Genomic DNA, 24,553 nt, shown 5'->3' on the forward strand with positions numbered 1-24,553 from the left:
CATAATAGTCAAAGGTGAAAAACTAAGTTTTTTTTTCTAAGGTCAGGAACAAGGCAAGTATGCCACTCTCACCATTTCTATTTAGTGTGGCACTAGAATTCCTAGTCAGAACAATTCATCAAGAAAAAGAAATAGAAGACATCCAAATTGGAAAGAAAGAAGCAAAAATATCATTGGTTGCAGATGACATGATCTTATTTTTAGGAAACACTAAGGATTCCACAAAAGAACATCTAGAACTAATAAATTCAGCTGCATTGCAGGATACATAATCAACATGCAAAAATCAGCTGCATTCTATACATTAACAATCAACAATCCTAAAAGGAAATTAAGAAAACAGTCTCATGTACAATAGCACAAAAAAGAAAAAAACACTTAAGAATAAGCTTAAACAAAGAGACAAAAAATGTATAATGAAAACTACAAAACATTAATGAAAGAAATGTAATATGAAACAAGTAAATGCAAAGACATCCCATGCTCATGGATTGGAAGAATTAATATAATTAAAATGTCCATATGACCAAAAGTGAACTTCATAGTCAATGCAATCTTTGTCAAATCCTAGTGGCATTTTTTGCAAAAATACAAAAAAATTCTAAAATTTATATGGACTATCAAAGAACACCATATAGCCAAAACAATCTTGAAAAGAAAAGAAAAGCTAGAGATCTCAAACACCCAGATTTTGAAGCATATTACAAAGCTGCAGAAATAAAACATATGATACTGGCATTAAAACAGGCATATAGCCAATACAACAAAATATAAACAGCTCAGAAATACACTCTTAGATATATGGCCAAATGATCTCAGTTAAAGATGCTAACACTACACAAGATAGTATCTTTCATAAATGGCTTTGGGAAAATTGGATGTCTACATACGAAAGAAAGAAGTTAGACCTTTCCTTTTACCATATAAAAAATTAATTCAAAATGGATTAAATACCTAAATATAACATTTAAAACTATAGAACACCTGATGAATAAATATGGAAGAAACATAGATGACATTGCATACTACATTTTGGGTATTATTTCTTTCTTGGATATGACACCAAAGTCACAGGCAATAAAATAAAATGTAGAGAAGTGTAACTATAACAAAGTGAACATGTCTGTGCAGCAAAGGAAACAATCAGCAAAGTGAAAAGGCAACCTACAAAGTGGGAGAATATATTTGCAAATCATATACCTAATAAGAGGTTAATATTCAGATAGTATAATGAGCTCCTGCATTATACAAATTTAATTTGTATAATCAAACAGTCAAAGTTGATTTAAAAATGGGCAAAGGACTTGAACAGCCATTTCTCCAAAGAAGGTGCACAAAAAACATATGGAAAGATTCTGAATGTCACTAGTCATCAGGGAAATGCAAACTAAAACCCCAATGGGATACCTCCGCACACCCATTAGAATTGCTATTATCATATAAACAGAAACCAAATGCTGACAAAGATGTGGAGAAAGTGCAACCCTGGTGCATTTTATGTAAATGCACCATATGTAAATGTAAAATGTAATGTAATGTAAATGTAAAATATAAACTTGTTCAGAAACCATAGAAAACAGTATATAAGTCCTCAGAAAGATAAAAATTGAACTACCAGCAAATAAAAATTGAACTCCTAGCAAATAAAAATTGAACTACTGGATACAGAGGGATCTGGCAACCCCACTTTTGGGTATATATCCAAAAGAATTGAGAACAGGATCTCAAGGAGTTATTTGCACACCCACATTCACTGTAACATTATTCACAATAGCCAATAGTTGAAAGTAACTAAAATGCTCATCAACACATGAATGGAAAAAGGAAATGCGGTATATACATACAATGGAATTTTGCCATTTGTTACATCACAATTAAAACTAGAGGAAATTTTCTAAGTGAAATTAGCCAGATAAAAATACAAATACTGCATGATTCTACCTATATGACATATCTAATTTAGTTAAACTATTAGAAACTGTTCTGGGAAATGTCTTCTGGATTTAGACAATAGCTCTGACCTTCTCTCCTTCAACCTTATTTTTCAGCTATTTCCTGAAGCCCTGGGACAGCTCTCTTTCTCCACATGTGCCTGGACACCGCTCAGTGTTCCTGCTTCAGCTCTCATTCAGCTCTGGGGACTCCAGATTCGCCCTCAGTGTGACATCTTGTTCCACACCAGAGTATTCAGATCCCTCTTCTGGATGCGTGTCCTGATGGCTCATGGACACTTGTCCCAGTATAGAGATAAGCTTCTTGGTTTCACATGGGCAGGGACTGCAATTAAAAATTTGCTAGAAAAAATAAAAGAGCAGGGCTGGGCACAGTGGCTCTAGCCTGTAATCCCAGCATTTTGGGAGGTCGAGGCTGATGGGTCTTCTGAGATCAGGAGTTTGAGACCAACCTGACCAATATGGCAAAACCCAGTCTCTACTAAAAATACAAAAAAAATAGCCAGGTAGGGTGGCAGGAGCCTGTAATCACAGCTACTCCGGAGGCTAAGGCAGGAGAATTGTTTAACCTGGGTGATGGAGGTTGCAGTAAGCAGAGATCGTGCCACTGCACTCCAGCCTGGGTGGCAGAGCAAGAACCTGTCTCAAAAAAAAAAAAAAAAAAAAAAAGAAAAAGAAAAAGCGAGCAGGGAGGATAGGAGTTGACTTTTAAAAGGAGACTGAAACTAAGATCTGCAAAGAAGAATAAATGGCCTTCAATTAGGGGAAATCAATGTGAGTAAAAGTACTGGAAAAATAAACAGTTAGTATAGCATGGGGGATGACAGATGAATATTTCTGCTGGAGGGTTTTTTTGGAGATAAGATCTTTACAGAGGTAATCAAGTTAAAATAAGACATCAGAGTGATCCCTTATCCAATATGACTGGTATCTTATAAAAGGGGAAATCTGAACAGAAACGGCACATAGAAGAAAGAGGCCACATGACAGAGGATTAGAGTGAGGTGTCTATAACCCAAGGAAGAGCAACAATCACCAGCAGACCACCAGAGGCAAGGAGGAGGCACAGAATTCAGGAGGAGCACAGCCCTGCTGATACATTAATTTTAGACTTTGAGTGCCCAGAACTGTAAACCAATAATTTCTTGTTTTTATAAGCCACCCAGTTCGTGGTACTTTGTTACCACAGCCGTAGGAAATTAATACAGAATGTTAACCTACATAACATTTCATCTCTGAGGTTTTTTAAAATCACAAAATGAAAATAAAATGATAAAAGTTATATTCATTATTTAAACGGGTTGTTTGGATCATCAAATGAGGCAACATGTGTCAAAGTGAGTGTGTGTTTGCCTGTGTGTGTATGTGCATTTTAAGTGTAAGTATAAGACAGTATGTGCCCAAATGTGCATGTATATGTTTATATACATATAAATATACCTTACACAAGAACAAGTGTTTAGCTTGTGCATATACGTGTATATAAGTATTTTAATATAGACAGTACCTGGTGAAATTTTTGGTGGTGGTTCCTGGAAGGCAAAAACAGGGTTTTCTTTATTTTTATACCCTCATTGCACCTCTCTTGCGTGTTTTATTCAAGTGAAAATTGGGGTGTATGCCTGGTACATTTTGGTTGAATTATACCCACAATATTAGGTACCTATAAACACATAAATATTATAAAAAACATTTTTTCCTTAGAATTAATGCTAAAAGTGTAACAGATTTAGAGCCAGGAAGAGTGTGTGTCAGGTTAAAAGTTCTCATGAGTATGCCAATCCATAGGTAAGAACACTTAATTTACATTGGGGTTGGAAGTACAGATTTTCACACCCCTTTAGGTCAGAATTTGGAAATCGCTTTATCTTTTCTTTCATCCTATTGCACCATATATCTGCTAATGGCACACTGCTGTTCTAAGAATCCTCGAAGCACACTGGCATTTTAAGTGAGTTGTCTATAATTGATAAAATAGTAATTTGCTAATTTGCAGGTAAAGTTGTGCCTGACCTCTGCAAAATAAATGTCTTCTTTTTAGTTACAAGACTAGAACAAAATCATACACATAATTAGAATTTCTTTTTAAGCGATTATTTTATATTAGTGTACCCCTGGTTACTATTTGGAGTTTTAAAAATATTATGCAAGAATTAACTATTATGATTACATTTGTTATTATTTATTTGGTTTTGGGTACTTTTTTTTAATCAAACTGGAGTTTAAGGATTTTTTTTTGCTGAAATTACCATGATAAAAACAATATAGAATCTACTTAATGGCAGGGATATGTAAAAGGATGTGTTATAATTTATTTTTTAGCTCTTTGTGTAAATTTAATAAGAAGACGAGTGATCTTTAGCTTATAAACTTCTGTTTTTGTTGTTTTTAACATAGTATTAAAAAACAATAATTTTTAGGCTATGATAATTAAAGTTGTCCTTAACTGTAGTAAAATATATATACAAGTAACATATGTATGTGTATGTATTATAACTGTTTTATTCTATTTAATTATTTAGTCTTAATTACTCTATGAACCAATATAAGGTTTAAAAAGTAAGAGATCAATGCAAGTGCAAGGAAAACAAAATGCAAGCAATGCTCATCTCTCTTCATACAGTTCCATAGCAGGATATACAACAGTAACTGCAGTGGTAAATTATAAATAATGTACTATACATTCAAGAGGCATAATGCATTCCTCTATTCTTAAATAAAGTGCCTTTCTCTTCATTATGTTTTATGAGTGAAGGCATCTCTTTTTATTGCAAAAAAACCCCTGAAAATAAATTGCTGATTACTATTCAAGTAATGATATGTCCATTTGAGGAAATTTGCGAGAAACTGACAAAACAGCTATAAAAGTGTAGCTGCACTGTCAAAACCAGTATTTTATACTTTGTTTTCATGTATGGTAGTGAGTCACCTCCTTGACTTTCTGATAGCTAATCCAGTAAATTGTTGCATTAAAAAATGTCTGCGATAGTTATAGACTGCACGGTGACCTTCCTCATTAATTTCTGTGTTTGTAAAAGCCTTACATTCTCACACTTTGAGCCTTAGAATCAGATGTTTCCTCTAAAAGCATAAATAGAAATGTCACCAAATTCCTTATACTGAGACAGATGAGTGAAATAATAAATTATATATTACTAAATATTTTAAAAACTGATTGAGTGTTCTTTTAAATCACAATAAATGTATTTCTCCTAATCTTTTGACTTTCAAGATATTTTTGATTCACAAGAAATTCTTTGAAATTTTTGAGTGAATTTTAACATCGAGATCAATTTATAATGACTACCCAAAACTATAAAAGGTAGTTTGTGCACATTCACTTTAATTGGACCAGTATCACGTGTCTGATTTATCCCTTTTAGCTAACCATACAAATCAAGAAAAGTGTTGAATGCCCATTTCATGATATATGAATGAAACACAAGGATTTCTTTTCTTGAAATTCATTCTTTAGCACAAAATAAACTTCTGACATGTGAATTGTGATTCAAAGTGCCTGGAAAGATGGTCAAATGGATATAATTGAAAGGAGATTAAACACAATGTTATGGAAAGTGTCAAAATATTAATATTATTTATTTGATTGTAAAACTGCCACCCCTAAAGATGTGTTACAGTTATGACTCAATAGGTTTTCATTTTAATATATGTCTTTTTTTATGCATATTTTCTTGTGTTTCTTTATCCTATGTGTCTCTTTTGAATTGAATCCCACAACTCATGATGGGATTTTCTCAGTAAGAGCAAGCTTTTTCACCTTAAGGTTTCAATAGTCATCCTAGCAAACTAACTTTGTATGTTCCCAATGAGAATCCCATTTGTACTGAAATGACAAAAGTGAGACGCCTTTTAGCATAACTATTTGAACAATTTAGCTCTAAGTTATTTTTGGCCTCATTAGTTGTTTTAATATAAATTGCAATCATAGTCATGAGAGATAAGATTGCAAAACAGTTTGATCTGTTGGGGATAGTTGCTTTAGATATACATAACTGGATTCTTTATCCAGATGTGTTAGTTTCTCTTACTTTTATACATCATTGAAATATTATTTTGCTTTTATGATAATATATGCATCTTGATAGCAGCTAGTTAACCGATAATCAGATTTTACTCATTTATATGGATAGCTTGAACTTTCTGAAACAACAATGCCTTAATATTTCTTATTTCCTAATTTACACATGGTCACTGCTCTGTCAGCATTTCTACCCTTAGCATCAATACTAATTCTATACGTGTGTATAAGTTAAATGGAGTTGCATAGACCCATAAATGGCTAGTTTCTCTGGGCTTCACCTATTTGTGGGTAGAATTGTATTTGTGTTTCAAATAATCACTGAAATCCCACTGAGTTTTGCCCCAACATGCACTCACGACTCCAAAAAAGTTCCTCTAACTTTTCAGCGACACCCGCACGTAGAGGCCAGACCTCTGCAAAAGGCCCAAAACCCTGCTAGACTCAGGCTCCAACTTGCCCACTTCTGGGGAGAGAGCTGCCACTTCCACGAGGTGCTCCTGCTCCCAAGGGGCAGTGACTGTGTTCCTGGGCATCCCATCCTCTCTCATCATTTCTCTGTTTCTGAGCTCTACAACCTCTGGCAGACTCCCCTGCCAAGCCCTGTTGAGCGAGGCTGCTTAGTCATGCACAAGGAGTGATCAGTGCAGTGGTTCCTGAGAAGGAGGGTACTGTGCTGTTTCCATTGCTTTAGTACCTGCATGTAGATAGTGTTGTGTGCCTTCATGAAACAGCATTTGCATCATGTTCCATAGTGTCTTTCTTTGGCAGCACCCAGTGTAATAGCATGGCTCTGATACCAGCTGTGCTGAGCCCCTCTCTCTCTGGCCTCAGTCCCTTATAGGATATAAATTTCTTGTGTGTCTTCCCAGCCAGTTTCCTGGAAGGCCCATGCATACTGAAACCTAAGTTTAAGCATGCTAGGGCCTACCAAACACCTCTCTGTATATATTTACAGACAGCCCAACTGAGTTTTGTTTTTTCTCTTTTCACCATGATTCTCAATCTCTTCTGTCCTTGTCTTGAAAAAAAAGAAAGAAAAGAAAGACAAGCATTTGTTGCAGTGAAATACAAAACTCAGAATATTATAACTTACCCTGAGCATCTTCAAACACAGCACAGTGTTCTGAGGACTCGACTCTAAGTATCTTACATTGTTGCTTGGCCACCAGGTGAATCCATATCATTGTTATTTGATTGGAAATCTTGAGTTGAGCTCATAGACACCAGTAAGACAAGTAGAGATAAATCAGTATGAAAAATATTCTTGAGAATATCTTGTTTTTATAAGTCTAAGTAACTGTATTTCCTATAAAATATAACACATTTTAAAACTCTATGGCTCTTGTTGAATCATTATATATTCACTCATTGTCGTGTGTCAGACAAAACATTCTTGGACATGCTGCAGTCACAAGTAGTTACAAACCCTCAGCTGCTTAACAAATGAAGGGCATGTCTCACTCAGGCTGTATGTGGGGCTGGCAGAGCTTCCACCTTCTGAAACACCGCCAATCACTATGGAGGAAAGAACAGAGATTTAGCAAATCGTGCAATAGGTCATAAAACATGTCAAGCAGGGTGTGGGGAAGTATCAAAATACTGCAGTATTAAGGAGCAAACCAATGACTTCCACAGTTTGCCATTCTGGTCATCAGATAAATTTAGAGCACCTTAACACTCATCTTCGATCAATTCGGACACTTTTGTGAGTCACCCATATACTGCTTTATAGACAAGGAATGTGGTTAATTGGCCTGTCCAAAGTGTGAAATAAACAAAGACTACACAAATGAAAAAAGCAAAGCATATAGGCAGGTACCCTCATAGCTTTGGCAGAGACTCACAGGCAGTCAGGTGCTTGAGAAAGCTTTAGAGTGGGGAGAAAGGAGAGTTTCAAGTCTTCCCTGAGTGGGGGCTGTTAAGCCTGGGGAAGATGGTGGTGGCTAACTGGAAGAGAGACATACCATGTGCTTGGTTAGCAAAGCAGTTTTGGCTTTCTCTGGTTGATGTTAAGTTTAAAGAGGTGACAGAAAATAGGAAGGTAGAAGACACCACCCAAGTCCTGACCATGCTGGGCCTATTGCTGCACAGGTTGTCTTTGGGCTTCCTGGACTGGCGGGTTTGAATCTGTTGTCATATATGGCCTGGTCCTGATCCATTTTTATATTCAGTCTCTCAATATCTTTCACTCATTTTCATGAGTCATGGGCCAAAGCAAGTCATATGTCCTTGAATCACTTTATGGTGGAGGAAAACTTAAGTGTTGACTCATGACTGCCATAGCCATTGATTAAGGTTCAAGAATAGTTTTTAAAAGCACAATATATCTTTACATAAATTTCATAATAAGAGACAGTTCTAGCATTTGCATACGAACTTATGTTCATCTATTTCTTGGCACAGACAGATGTTTTCATCCCTCATCTACATTTTTTTTGATACAGACACAGAGAAATTTTCATTTCATACTCAACAGTAGCTAACCTTCTTTGTAAACAAAGATCCATGACTCTTCTATGTGCTAAAACATATATGTATATATTTTAGTGTAATTATATATGTATATGTATTTATATATGCAATTATATATGCACACATCCATAGACATACAATATATAATTAGATCAAAGACAATTTATGTTTTTTTAATAATCATTCATCCCATCATTTTGGCTCTAGAGTTTAGACCATTAGATATATCATCTGAAATACAGTTTATAAACAAAGAATATTCTATTCGTAACTAATAGGTATTTTAGCATAAGGCAAAAGTTATCTTTCATAACACAAATTTATTGTCTTCATTAAAAAACCCAAAAAATATAGTGTATGACTTTTGCCTTTTATATAAAATTAATAAAACAGAAAATATTTGTTTGTAATTTTTACTGAGAGTTGACAATTTTCCCTTTCATACTATATAACTTACATAATATGATGCAAATCAGTAAGTGAATAGTAAATGTCCTCCTAAGTAGGCTGGGTACAGTGGCTCACACTTGTAATCCCAGCATTTTGGGAGAAGGAGGTGGGAAATTTGCTTGAGGCCGGGGTTAGAAAATGGTCTGGGCAACATAGCGAGACACCACCCTTATAAGAAAAAAAAAAGTTATCATAAGTAAATAACAGAAATGAAAAAGAAATCTTAATTTTAAGAAAGTTGCCAAAATATAAAATAAAGATGCAGTTACTTTGTATGAAAGAGTAGTATTCACAGGTTACTATGTCTCTAATGCTATTTCTATATCCATTGTCCCCCAAGGATACACTATCTGTTCTCTCTGAAATCCTTTAGACATCAAGCACCATGCAGTCCCACTGTTCCCATCATACTGGCCTACCGACTGTAGGTGCCCATGCTGCCCACCATACTTTTCATACTGAAGGGCTCTCCTCTTAGTTCCATGCAGCCATCTTCTTCTGGTCCCAAATTCTGTGTGCTGTGATGCCACACCTATACCTCCCCACATAGGAGAACTGGTATGATATTTCTGATCCTTTTTCTCTGTAGTCATTCTCTTCTTGGAGAAGTTCAACTATTTCCATGTTTTTGACTCTAACCTCTAAACTCATGTTTCTAAACTCTAATTGCATAAGGAGCACCTGGGTAATTTGTTCAGAATGCACATACCTTTGTCAGCGATGCTAATTGGGTAAGCCTTGTCAGATGACCCTACATTTGCATTAGGCACCCAAGTGCAAGCTATCCCCTGTCTCTGGATTTAGACTCAGCACCCATAGCACACTGGGTATTTTTATGTGAGTATTTAATGAGCCAATCGAATGAAGCAAGTGCAAAAGAGAATTCCTTATTATGAACAGGATGAATCACACCCCACAATCTGGTCTTTTTTTTCCTCTCTAAACTCATTCATCCCTTTTTTGCATCCCTTCACTATCTTCCCCATGCCACGGTCTTTATCTGTGTTCCTCACATACCGCAACTCCTTCCAAGCACAGGACTCTCACTGGTATGTTTTTTTCCATTGGAACATCCTTCCACTGGGGATTTATCTGGTTCTTCTCCAATGGCTCCTTCTCAGAGACCTTTCCTGCTCATTCTAATTAACCTCCCCACTCCACCCATGCTGACCACCAGACATTGCTATCTCTTCATGCTAGTGCTTCATTTGTGCTCACAATCTGCACTGACTTCTTCGCTTGCTAGTTTACTTATTTACTGTCTTTGCACCGGAGATAGCATACAAGCACTTGATAGTAAGGATCTTGTTTTGCTTTCTCTCTTCTGTGCACCTAGTGCGTTTAACACAGAGAAGGTGTGCAGTCGGTAGTGTTTCAAGGACAGGAAAAAAGGAAAGAAAGAGAGAGAGGGAGAATAGGAGAAGGGAAGGGGAGGGAAGGGGAGGGAAGGGGAGGGAAGGGGAGGGAAGGGGAGGGGAGGGAAGGGGAGAGGAGGGGAGGGAAGGGAAGGGAGACGGAGGGGGGAAGGGAGACAGAGGGAGGAAGGGAGACGGAGGGAGGAAGGGAGACATCTTGAATATGAGTATCATAGAGGAAATATACATCCATTACCCTGTACAACCAATTAACTTTTTAGAAGATATCTTTGCTTCTAGCAATCACATATACTGTACAACTAACAAAACAAGTACGTTACTTGCAGTCTCCAGGGCTTTTCCAGGAATAGGAAATGGCACAACATATTGGTGAGGCTGCTCTGCACAGGAATCTGAGGCTCATGAGGAAAAGGTGGGACTGGGAGGATTTGGGAGGCCCAAGGCGAGGTTCTGTTTATTTTACTGCCTCAGTTCCTTCATTTCTAAAATTGAAATAAAATATTACTTATCTCATAAGATTATTATAATAATTTAATGAGGTAACTTATGAAAAACCTTTAGGAAGTGCTCATTACCCATTATTTACTATACCTTAATTTAGAGTTACTAATTTTATATATCTGGCTTTAACCATATTTATTTTAAGATTTTTGTAATTACTTACACAACATTAATCATTTTTTAAAAAAAAATATTTCTATAAAATTCTTTTTTTTTTCAGTGTTATTAGGTAGCTAACACATAGTCACTCTTTCAGAAATCCCATTAAGAGGCTCCTGACAGATTTCAGAATTGTATTTGTACCACCACTTCACTGTCTTCCCTCAAACTCTGTTGAAACATATATTGACACAAATAAGCTAAAGCTATTTTTCAATTAAAATTAGTTTCTAGCCAAGAGTTTTACACAGTTTAACATTGTTGTGATTTTTCTAACTGACACATCATTTAAAGTATGATATTATTCACTAATCTAATAACATAAACAAATACATTTGTGTCCTCCTTGCCAGGTTCCATTCTCTTATTTTAAAAATATTCCTTTCTTTAACTTAAAACATGTTTCAGATCAGGTTTGTTTTTATTTCTTTTCTTTTTTTTTTAAATGAATGATTTGGAAAGAACATGGGCAGTGTCATCAGAATCTCCCCATTAGCTCTTGCTCAGTATGTGACACTGAAATATCTGCCAGTCTTGCCTTTTTTGGTTCTCCTTCACCAGCAAATGGAGATAACCGTCTCCATCCCTGCAGAGCACTAAGGTTGTGCTCCAAAAGGGTCTGGCACATAACTCTCAACATTATTGTTTTTTTACTGTTGATTTCAATCCAATTACTGTCAGTTAAGTTAACATTTAGAAGGCTTGATAATAAATTCTTGATAATCAAGTAGTAACTACTGCTTGAATCTTATTGAATATTATTAAAATATGTCTAGTGATAGTTTGAATTTCCATGATCTAGTGAATTCTTTTTATGTATATAAATCATCTTAAATTAGTGTTACTGTCATATAAACCATAACCACATCAACATTTCTGATTTCTGCCTGTGTTCTATCCATCCATTTGCAGTTAAGGTGGATAGATTTTCAGTAGGCAGGGTCTGTTTCCTAGAACTCACCTAATGACTGAACTCTACGGATGTGCCAAGGAGTTCATGCGCTTGAGGAGATTACATTTTTGGGGGATAGAAGGGGGAGAAGAAAAGTAAGCAAGTGGGATTTTCTTTCAATTCCATGTGATAAAAAAGGTAAATAAGGGATAGTAGGGAACTGCAAAAAGACAGTATTAAGCAGAATCCCTTGGAGCACACACAGTGTGTTGGTATAAGCTACTTGAAAAGTATTCAGTTTGTCCCTGAAGCCCATCTGATTTTTATCACTCTACCATTTTCTCATTATACCTATTATATAACATGCAGAATTCAAATATTTGTGCAAAGGATAAGCTTGCATCTTGGTAGAATTGTTAAAAAATTACATTCACTCCTTTCTTTGACTGTTTCTCCTCCTTTTGTATATAAGTTCCATGAGTTTCCCACGAAGGATATTAATACCTATGGAAAAGAGTGACAATTGTGCTCATTGCTAAGCTGAGAAAATGTAATCCGTCTATCTGTTTTCTCTGCAGTACATAACACTAGAAAATCTAATCACCTTGAAATTGTTTGAAAGCTAGCACAAGAAAATTCATGGATGTTCACTATAGAATGAGCACAATAGAGCACTTCAGCTCATCTTATTTCAGACCGAAGCATTCTACAACGCCATCAAGAAGGAGCTAAGCTACATCAGGATAAAGCAAATACAGACGTACGTTTTTTTAAAACCCTTAAACAAGGTTTATGTCTGCTCTATTCTTCCCAATTGAAGCCTTAAAAAAAGAAAGTGAAATTACATGTAAGAGTCAGTGCCTTTATTTTTCAAGAGAAGCTAAAAGATGATTCAGTCTTGTTTTCCCAAAGATGGCCTGCTAGGACTCCCTGCAGTGTATGCAATTTTAAGAATGATTGGTATTCTGTTAAAGTAAAATAAATGTATTAACTTTAAAGAAAAGAATCTTTACCAAAGTTTCCAGAACAGTGTGTTTCCAGGACAATGAGTTTCCAGGACATTGGCTTAACAGACTACCTTTATAGTTATAAGTCTACACAGGGAAATTGAAGGTGATACTGGTTTCAAAAGTCACTTGAGAAGTATTCTTTTCACTACATTCTAAAACAACTGTGGTGGATTGGTGATGTCTTCTTAGAGTGTTTGATAGACTCCGCCATTAGGAACATCTGTGCCTGGGCTTTTCTTTTTGTGCATGTGTGAAATGTGTATGTGTGCATGTGTGTGAATGCATATTCAGGCTTCATATTTTTAATAATTTTTAGCCTTATTATGTTGTCATTTTTATTGAATCTGTAGTAACATTGTCTTTCATTCATGATGGAGATAAATTGACCCCTGTCTTTTAAATCAACTTAACTACTAGTTACATCACTTTCATCTATCTTTTTATCAAAGAATTGCATTTTATTATATTGACTTTATTGATTTACTCTACAGTTTGTTATTTTAAATTTCATTGATTTCAGCTTCTATTTGAATCATGGTTTTGCTCCTACTTACTTTGGATTACTCTTTTATATCTTAGTTCTTTAGATGATGCAATAGATCTTTCAACTGGTTTGGGACATTTTTCTCTTTTATAATAAATATTTAACATTCTAAACTTTTGTCTAAGCACTGTTTAGCCACACCCCAATCTATTTATGTATTATGTTGTTATGTTTTCATTGTTATTTTGTTCAAATGACAGGTTTCCCTGTCATTTCATCTGTGACCCATGATGCATGTACATGTATTTGTTTAGCAATATGTCGTTTGATTTCCAAATATGAGAGGATTTTCAGATTTGTTACTGTTACTAATTTATAATTTAACTCACTTTTCAGAAAATACATTCTGTTTGATTATAATTCTATTAAATATTGAGACTGTTTCATGGCCCAATATATCATCTATGCTGGTAATCTTTCACTGTAGTTAAAAAGAATATAAACTCTTTCTTTGGAGTGGAGTGCACTATCAATGTCAATTAGCTTGAGTTATATTGTTCTAGTTTTCTGTAGTCTTTCTTATTTTCTGTCTACTTATTTCATCAATTACTGAGAGAGAAGTTTTGAAATCTTCAACTAAAATTGTAGTGATATCTATTTCTTCTTTCAGCTTTGGGAGTTTTTGCTTTTTTCAAGTTTCTCTTAATAGATATCCCGTGTATATGATTGTTATATTTTCTTAATTAACTCTTCCTTTCATCATTATAAAAAATCCCCTTATTTTCTTTATATCTTCTTTTGAAGTTTGCTTTCATGGATGTTAATGTAGTAGCTTCAGCTTTCTTAAGGTTAGTGTTTTCACGGTACATCATTTGTATGCTTTCAGTTTTAAACTATTTCCGTCATGTTGAAATAGCATTTCCTCAGACAAGATATATTTTGGTTTTAATTCTTTAAAGTTGAGTATGATAAGCTCTATCTTTCTAATTGCAGTTTTAAGATTGTTTACACATACTTGTTTATACTGTTTCAGTTTCCCATTTGTAATTTGTTTTCTATTTGCATCATTTATACTTTTTTCTTTTTTTTCTTTTAGTACCCTTTTTGATAAAATAAGTACTTTTAGTATCGCATTTGATCTCTACTTCAAATTACTGAGTAAACATTTCTGGTTTATTACTGGTTGTTCTAGGTTTATAATATGAATCTGTAACTTATCACAGTAACTCAAATCATGTTATGCCACTTCACATGTGAGAGCCTTAAAAAAGTGTATTTTCTTCTCTCCTCTCTTCATTCTTACTATTATTTTTATCTACTTTACTTCAATATATTTTATTAATACCACAATATGATGACTAATTGGTGCTTCAATTATTTATCTTTTAAAGAAATCTTTGGAAATGTGTAAAATGCATTTACTGATATATGTCCATTTTCAGCAGTCTTCATTCTTTTTTAAATTAAATACCCATTTGGTATCATTTTCTTCAGTGTAATGAACTTCCTTTAACCTTTTTTTATAACTCATGTCTGCTCTTAAAATTTTTCCTAGCTTGTTCATCTGAAAATGTCTTTATTTTGCCTTCATTCATTTTAAATAGGATAGAGAATTTTCAGTCGACAATTGACATAATCAATAAGGAGCAGAGAGTCATATATGGATCATGCATACATCATATGATCATATGCATACATGCATATGATCATGTAACATCATACATGTTACAATAAATTATAACAGAAAATACATGTTAAGCATGAATAAGTTAAAAGTATTGCTGTATGTATAGAAAAAAAATCATCCTTTGGGGGAATTTAGTTACTATGGTATAAAGTTTGGGAACAATTTAAATACTTTCCATTGATTAATATCTTTTGGTCATTATAATCCACAGTTAATACACCCATTCACACACCCATACCCTCCCTGTTCCACAAACACTACTTGCCTACATGCAAGCATACAGGTGATCAACCATACTTCTCTTTTCTAAGTAATATACAATTTATTTTTAATTAATCTCTACTAAATAAATGTCAATCTCATATGTTGACGACATAAATTTTTAAAACTCCAACTTGCCTGTTTTAAGAAAAGTTTGGACTAATAATGATACTTGAGTGATCGTCTCTCCTTGCCAGACTGGAAATAAAAATATTGTCTTACAAACCAGTAAAATAAATATTAAGGCTTCAAGATATTTTTTTCCTGGTGAAGGTCCTCTTTTAGAATTTCTTTAAAAGTTCTGATCTGAACTGGAATGCCTTCCCATCCCCAGAGAAACCCACCTTATTCCTACCATCAATCACTAGAAGTAGCTAAAATAAAAAGAGGTAGGTATGGTCAAGTTTTTTGGATACAATTTGGTAACTAATTTACTCCCTTGGGAAAATCAGCCTCCGTTTTCATTTTAATATTCAGAATTTTCCCTTTCTTGTTCACAGTGCTGACAGTCAGCCTTCTTCTCTTGTCAAATAAAGATGTAGAAATTTCTACTTTAAAGCCTTATATACATTCCTAAAAAATGCCAAAAAAATTCTACAAAAATCACACACTAAAAATAATAAGGTTTGTGAGAAAACTAGGGTTGGATAAAAACAGAGAAGATCCCTTTGGAGTTCCAGTGAAACAATAATAATTTTAAAAATACTAGCACCATTATACAGACAAAGACAACTGTATCCAGAATTATCATTTTTCAACATTTTCAACACCTTTTTGGGGCTTGTGTTTTCTCCTTTGGGATATAGGCTTTGAAGAAATTCTCTATTAACTGAAACCATTTTATCAAACTTAAAATTGTAAATTATGCTGAGCCATATTCATTAACCATTAATATTAATACACAGTGCAATGTATTTGCAGGGTCTTAATCTTCACTTGTCACTTCTCTGTATAACTTGACGGTGAAAAATGTAGATGTTTCCGAAGACACTAAATCAGTTATTACACCAAAGGAAGGTACTTCCCAGGCTTATCAGGGTCTGTTTCAAAATCTGCAGTCAGGAAAACAAACTGATCTTCGTATATTGGTAAAGCTTTTTCTTAATTGTGTGACAGTTTTCCCCTTTCCACTTCAAAATGTTAGCATTGTCTGAAAAAATATGAGTCCTTACTCTTTTCCTTTTTGTTGATACCACTTCTGTATTTACTCATCCCTAATGAGCTAATTCCAACTGTAGCAGAACCAACTCTATGCAGTATGCACAGATATATTTTCAAGAAAATGAAAACTATAAAGAAAGTATCTTACTTTCATGCTCTTTTCCTATAAGAGGAAGGGACCAGCTCAGTCAGCCAGTGCCAAGCTCTTTTTGAGACCTTGTACCAAGTCTAGATGTTCACAGTGATGCAACATCGTCGGGTAGTACAAGGCAAGAAGGGCCCTTGCCCACTATTCAGCATCCCCAGGGGTCCTATTCTTACTATCCCTGGTTTCAGTTGTTGGAGTCATCTTTCCTACGCTTCTTGACCTCCTTAATATTTTCTTTCCTTTGTCTATTCCCTCCTGTTCCTTTTTCTTTTCCTTCCTTGCTTTCTTTCTTTCTAATAAGCCTTAAACTGAAACAAGCAAATAAACAAGACGAACAAAGGAATGGTTCAATAACTCAATTAGTTCTGAAATTATTGCAAATGTTAAAAACTTTTATGATTTGACTGGGTCCCTTAAATCATAATGTCTATCCTAGCAAGATACCCAATGTAAAAACATATGTATCTAATTATAAACGATCCTGAGTTCTCTGTAATTTGCAAGGACTACTCATTCTCCTAGTATAACACCAGACAAGTAACTTATTAACAATAATTTTATTTTTCAGTTTTGAATTTTTATGTTTCACATATTAAAATAGTTCATAAATTTTGCAGCTATCTTTTTTTTTTTTTTTTTTTCTGACACAGAGTCTTGCCCTGTCCCCCAGTCTGGAGTGCAGTGGTGCGATCTCGGCTCACTGCAAGCTCCACCTCCCGGATTCACGCCATTCTCCTGCTTCAGCCTCCCGGGTAGCTGGGACTACAGGCGTCCGCCACCATGCCTGGCTAATTTTTTGTATTTTTAGTAGAGACGGGGTTTCACCGCGTTAGCCAGGATGGTCTCGATATCCTGACCTCGTGATCCGCCCGCCTCGGCCTTCCAAAGTGCTGGGATTACAGGCGTGAGCCACTGTGCCCAGCCGCAGATATTTTTCTTGAATGAGTACCTTGTTTTTCTGCCCAGAGAAAATGTAGTAATTATCATTTAGTATAGGACTGATCCAAATATATATGTATAACAATGGGAAACTATGGGTATTTATTATTTCCGATATATTCAAAAAGTTTTTAAGTCCCTTGATAAATTTGAAAAAGAAAATATCTAGCACTTGTATAGATCCCTGGACAATTTCTGTTGTTTCCTCTGTTTCATATCTGAAGTGGAATCAGGATACGTAAGATTTGCTAACTGTGTTTTGAACCTACTAAATCACACTTTTTTAAGAGCAGAGTATTTGTAATGTTCTAAGAAGCATGCTACTATTCCAAAGGATCCCCTTTCCTGTCATGTTAAAAGACCTTCTTAGCAGCAAAGGGAACTTCTTTCGTATTCTGATATTTTCTTCCTTATTTCTTTGTCTCCATAGTGTTTTGACACATTGTGTTTCCTTAGTCTCCTTGGTAGCTAAAGATAGCTCTGCTTTCCAAAGCAATAAAATGTGGAATTATTTTAAATTTCATGCTCTCAACTTTTTATGTTTTCTACAAGGGAGCTTTATTGTTGGGGAAATAAAACAATCTGCCTCCACAGTCTCTTTCTCCTCTACTTCAGATCCAAATTTTCCAAACGCAGGACTTTCTTATACATCAATCAATACAATGTGAGGATGTCATTGAGTATGAATAATGAAGTGGAGTGGAGTGGATGAACTGGATTATAACGTGACCAGAATATACATTTGGCATAGGAAAATGAACAGCCCTATCCTGGGATGAAATGATATTTCCTATTTAGGTAAAGATATCCTAGAATGTAGGATGCTTTACAAAATCCTAGTGACAAGACTTCTACATTATGGAAGAAATGGTATGCTCTGTGTTTTCACTAAAGATCGAATTGTCAGTTCAGTTTTTACTAGAAAAATATAGTTTTGTTTTCAAACATAAGTTTCACTACCATCTGGCCACAAAACTTTACTGTCTCCCTGATGAGTTAGTTTATTTGTTCTTATGTTTTCCATTTCCTTCATGTGACCAACATTGCATCTCTAAGATGCCATGGCTGTAATTTGTGAGAAGCAGGCAGCGGATGGAGAGGTAGAGAAATGTTTTATGCCTTACAGAATTTTCTGCACTCTTTGATTTTCAACCATATACAAGAATGAATTTGATTAAAATTAATTGTACATATTTTTCTATTATTAGTACATGATAAAACTGTTGCATCTGTTAACTGGAGAAATAAATTATTCATAAAATGTTAATATATAATTGGTTAAATATTTAGAAACATATAGTTAGAGTATTGTCTCGTATCACCAAAATAATTTCCAACTGGAATAAAGATTTATATATAAAAATTAAACCATAAAATAAGAAAGAGTACATTTAAGGAGGAGATGTTTTTTCTATATGACACCTAAAATGAAAATGAAAAAAAAGGATAAACAGAATTAAGTACATAATAATTTAAAAGTCTATGTATTACAAATAGAGCATAAGTAAAGTCAAGACTAAATGAAAAACTATGAAAATACTTGAATATCATAAGATAAAAGTTACTGGCGTTTTCAAGAATGAGAATTTTAAAAAACCAGTAAGAAAAGTTGAGGACTATAGTGGAAATTGAGTGAAATTTATGAAGAGCTAATTTACAGAATAATAAATTCAATTGCTGGTAAATATATGGAGAAATTTAATTTCTCTAGCAAAAAATTCAAAATATGATAAATATATAGCACATATTTATCTATTGGGACAAAGTGTAACCACGTAAAACCAGTGAGTTTGTATTGCTATCTCATGGCTAGTGTTCCAAGGTAAAAGCTGGTGGATCTGTGTGTGTGTGTGTGTGTGTGTGTGTGTGTGTGTGTGTGCGTGTATGTATAAATGTCTAGATGTGTTTATTTGTATGTACATTTATTAAGTTATATACTGTGTCTACCAAATTGGCTTATAAATAAAAAAGTGCTCATAAATTAAGTAAATAAATCCAGGCAATTTTCAAGTTCACCTGACTTAAGTAAATCATTACTAAACAAGCTGGCTTTAAAATTATTGGTAAAATAAAAATAAAATGTCTTCAGAATTGTCATCATACAATTTTGTCTGGATTTTATATCTGTCTTTGACAGATATTTTGAGATGTCTGTGTTTGGCATAGAAGGTTATAAAGCTATTTACCCAGCCAAAATAAAATGATCTTGGTTTGTGTGCCTTCTTTGAAAAATGAGACTAATTTGATGTTGTTAGCTGAATTTTCTGAGTTATTGGCAAAAAATACCTATGTGTTTAACTTTGAAGCTGTTTTTTAGGTGAGCATCTGATGTTTGCTGGCTATTAAAAAATGGTTATTTTAAAAGTGGTTAACAAGGATGTAACTAGCTTTATAGTGTCTAATATCTCAGTTTATAGGAGTAATGTAGATAAATTGTTAAAAATGAAAGAACTGAGTACGTGCAAATGAGATCAATGTTTTAGGTCAACTTTTTGAGTAACTTAAAATATTAAAATTATTTTTTATGTTCATTAAGTATCTGGGTCATTTCCAACTAAGAAAGGGTTATGATATGGAGAAATGTTTCTAAAAATTATGGAATTGTTCTTATCTATAAAATGCTTTTATCTGATAGTTTAGGATTTCTTGCTTTTTAGGGTTTCACTAAAGTTTTAGGTTACTAAGGATAAGAATTCTAGTCAATACATAATTCTGTATACAAAATGTGCCAAAAAGTTGTGTTGTTAGTGAGAAAAAGAATACTTTTCTCTAATTCAGAAATTATTTAAAAGTTAGTTCAAACTACAGATATAAAAAGGTTATTTATAAAAGAATGTAGTAAAGAATCAGTAAGTAGGGGAGAAAGATGTGGAAAAAATTATGTATACATATATATATGATTATTTGTTTTTGGTAAGGAAGGTTATAAAGAAAAGGTAATGATTTTGAGGAAGGATCTTGTATGGTACATTTTTTGTCCTGAAGTAAAATGGGAAGAAGAAAGAAGGAAGGAGAAGGAGAAGTAGAAGGAGGAGATGGAGGAGGAGGAAGAGGGGGAGGGCATGTGCAGGAGGAGGAGAAGGAGAAGGAGAAGGAGAAGGAGAAGGAGAAGGGGAAGGAGAAAATCTGGGGATGAATGGAAACCCCAGGATGTTGTGGATGGTCTGTGTAAGTCATGTGTAGTTTTTCCCGTTCCTCTGCACATACAGAGAGAATAAAAAGTTGATAATGTTTAGATAATAAAATATTCTTTAAAACCTAATAGAGAATTGGAGAAATTTGTCTCATTAACATTTTCATAGTTAAAGCTCTTAGTCTTGTTAAAGCAAAATAAGAAGTATTGTAAAGAAATGCATTGGCAGTTTGGCGATATTTATTTATTTATTTATTTATTTTTGGAGACAGGGTCTTGCTCTTTCACCCAGGCTGGAGTGCAGTGGCTCAATCTTGGCTCACTGCAACTTCCGCCTCCCAGGTTCAAGCAATTCTCTTGTCTCAGCCTCCTGAGTTGCTGGAATTACAGGCACACACCACCATGCCCAGCTAATTTTTTTTAGTAGAGATGGAGTTTTGCCATATTGGCCAGGCTGGTGGCAATTTTTCTTTTTATATAGTTAAGAATGAAGCTGGATTTAGTGTACATGCTTGCATTGCTTCACACTATGGTATGCTATTTTGCATGGATAGTGCTGGCACTAGAGTCCTTACTAGTCATGTGCCTAGAGCGAATTTCTTGATTGCACAGGATGTATGGTGATATTGGTGAACTTAAGGATATTGAATTGTGTATCAGGAATAAAATATTCATTATATGGGGTTTGTAGACTCTAGGTAACACTTTAACCTCTAAGGTAAACTGAGAAATTTAGGACTCGTTTCCTGTTTATTTGTTTTTGCTTCTAATTTTCATTTGTTTTGCTGTTTCTTCTCCTTTGGGTTTTACTTGTGTATGCATATATATATAATCATATATAAAACTATAGACATTTTTTACCTTCCAGTTGAAGGCTTTTGTTTAGTTCTGTGAATATTTTGTTTCCTATGCATTTCTAGCAAGTCATCAGCTGTTCTATTTATCTGGAATTCCTAGGTTGCCTTTGGTGGGGCCTGGAGGAATTGATGGAGCACACCAGCCACTTGGAATTTCGTTGGTTTTGCTTGCTTCTGATGATCTAGACAGCTAAATAAGTAAAAGACCTATTTTTATAAATTCTGAACAGAAATAGTACATTGTATGTTTTGTTGTTTGGAGAGGTGGATGAGTGCAAAAATATTTGAGTGGTGTTTGTTTCCAGGGTGACTCAATTGAATCAACACTTTGGATTGGTTTCAGATCTTTCCTTTGAGGAAAAAAAATTGTGAAATGAGTACAGTTTTAATGTTCAGGAAAGATTGGCTTTGTCCTTAAGGAAATTATATTGATTAGAATTTCTTTAAAACTAATTTAAAGTGACACTCACTTGGATTAAGTAGTAATATAAAAAAGGGTGAGACTTTCTAGTGATTTTTTTATCTCAAACCATTTATCACTGATGGGCCTTCATGTTGTACTTAAAATATTTGCAGCTGTTGCACTGGTTTGAAGATTTTGGTGATGAGAGTTACCTAATTGAGGTAGGAGAACAGGGTCTGCGGGCAGGGAACCTAAGGACTTCCTAGAACTAAATCAAATTAAAAAACTCCAACTTCCTATGATCAAGTAAATAACTTTGTAACTCTACTTCAGCTGTAACAGGAAATATCCTCTTCATTTGTTCACAGGGTGTACATCAAGTAAATGACTTTATAACTTTACTTCAGCCTCTTCATTTCCATAGGGCATACACCAAGTAACCAATGGGAAACATCTAAAGGATATTTAAACCCAAGACAATTTTGTAACAGGGCCTTTGAGCTGCTTGCTTGGGCCTGCTCCCCCCATATGGAGTGTCTTTTCATTTTCAATAAAGCTCTGCTTTTGTTGCTTCATTATTTCCTTGCTTTGTGCTTTTTGTCCAATTCTTTGTTAAAAATACCAAGAATCTGTACACCCTCCACCAGTAACATAATCAGTTGTCGGTACTATATCTAGAAAGCAATCTTGGAAATATGTGGTGATGCTCTTTAAAAATAGCTGAAAGGAAATTATCATTTGCTTATTATTACTTTGTTCTTGTTTTGTCATATAGTATTTAAGTGAGAGGAGAGTATTTCCCATTGAATTTCCAAATCTGATATTTGCATTTATCATTTTTTAATGATGGAGAAAAAAGTTAGTTGTCTTACTCTGGTAAGTTTGGCATAGGACCTATGACATTTTTGATGTGTTTGGTCATAATTCTGTTACTAGAATGCTAGCAATTAGATATATGCAAAGAATACCTAACTACTTTAATACAGTGGTTTGAAGTACTGCAAGCAGTAATTCCCAAACACCAAATCACAGTGTTTTAATTTGTAACATGTTAGAGAAAATGATAGGATTTTTCTGCAGCGTAAATATCCTATTAACTAAGGCCTGTGCTGTTAAGTTACAGGGCTTTGACTTTTGGGTCTAAAGAAAGCACCAACCCCTGCTACATTTTGAGCATTGACACCGGTTGAAGCATCATCACTAGACTAGGGAGAAGGTGACAATCAAAATGAATTGCTTTTGTGAGACATAGGGCCAGGAATTAAAACTATGTAATTCTCTAAAACCAGAGACTATTGTGGAAGAGATGGGTGCTTACAATTATAAGCACCGATTTTGCGGGATAAGATTAGTTCAGAATTTTTCTATAAATTAAACATTAATATCAAAGGCACTCTGATACAAGGCCAGCATCTGGGCCCATGTGTTGGAATAACAGGGTTTTCTTGGACCATTGATCTGGTATTTAATAGAAAATTGGAAAATGTTATAAAAAGTTTATGGAAATCTTATGGTCAAACTGATTAAAAGTAGGTAGATTTATGAGGTTTTATTAAAATCAACCTTCACGTTTATTATACACCATGTAAAGGCAAACTTTTTCTCTTTTGAACAAAATGTTTGTGTAATATTGAGAGAAAATATTTTGTTCACCTTCTGAGCAAACTGCAGGGAGAAGATGGAGGAAGGAGAGACAGATATAGCTGGCCTCATGCTGTCTGTATTAGGTCTTATTGTTTGGGAAACTGAGTCTCCTCTCTATCAAAAGGTAAAGATTTTTGTTGTATCATTATGGATAAATGAATGACTATCTTATGGTGACCAGTGATCCTACTTTATCATATCAAGTTTCTTAAAACCTTGATACTTGACAGACTTTCAACAAAATTCCAAGTTCTACATTTAGTCTTTTTGATCTTAAACTACCTTTTTTGATATGAGGTTCCCTGAAGTCCAAGAGAGACATATTAGGCTTATTAGGTTTATTTGTTATATTAGTGGAAATATTGTCAAATCTGAGGTGGTGTTTAGCTTCCTTTGGGTTATATTTATACAGATGTGTGGTTCATATGTGGTCCAGGATAGTATGACATTCCTAAAATTCTTAATGTATGTTGTAATTATTATGTTAAATTGTTGTATGCCACATAAATAACCAAATTTCCTTGTCAACTGTATCTTTAACTATGGCTGTGTTAAGACTTTTGTCATCCACAATTGATGTTTTGCTTTGATTCTTCTCAGAAAAAGTGACTTATAATCAGCTACAGTCCAGGGTTTGCTTCTTTGGAGGGGTTCATGAAAAGGACTATTGAATGCAGTTTCTGATAACTTTGGAGATTGTGCCCTTGGTTGGAGAGAAAATTTTCAGGGCACTAATTGAAAGACTGCTGTGTTCATAAAGATTACTAACCCAGTATGAAGCAGAGAAGGTCTTGACGTGCATGGACTGAACTAATGGAGAACAGAAATGATTTTTTATGGTGTTTTGGTTTGAAATATTGTGGATTGTTTTTGTTTTGCTTTTCAGAGTCTGGAGAATTTTTTCCTTTTGAGCTACTTATAGTATTGAAATATACTTTATATATATTGAGTAGAGTATACTTTTGTAAACAGAATTTGAGTC

This window comes from Pongo abelii, chromosome 7 (genome assembly GCF_028885655.2).
Source record: "Pongo abelii isolate AG06213 chromosome 7, NHGRI_mPonAbe1-v2.0_pri, whole genome shotgun sequence".
Lineage (NCBI taxonomy): Eukaryota > Metazoa > Chordata > Mammalia > Primates > Hominidae > Pongo > Pongo abelii.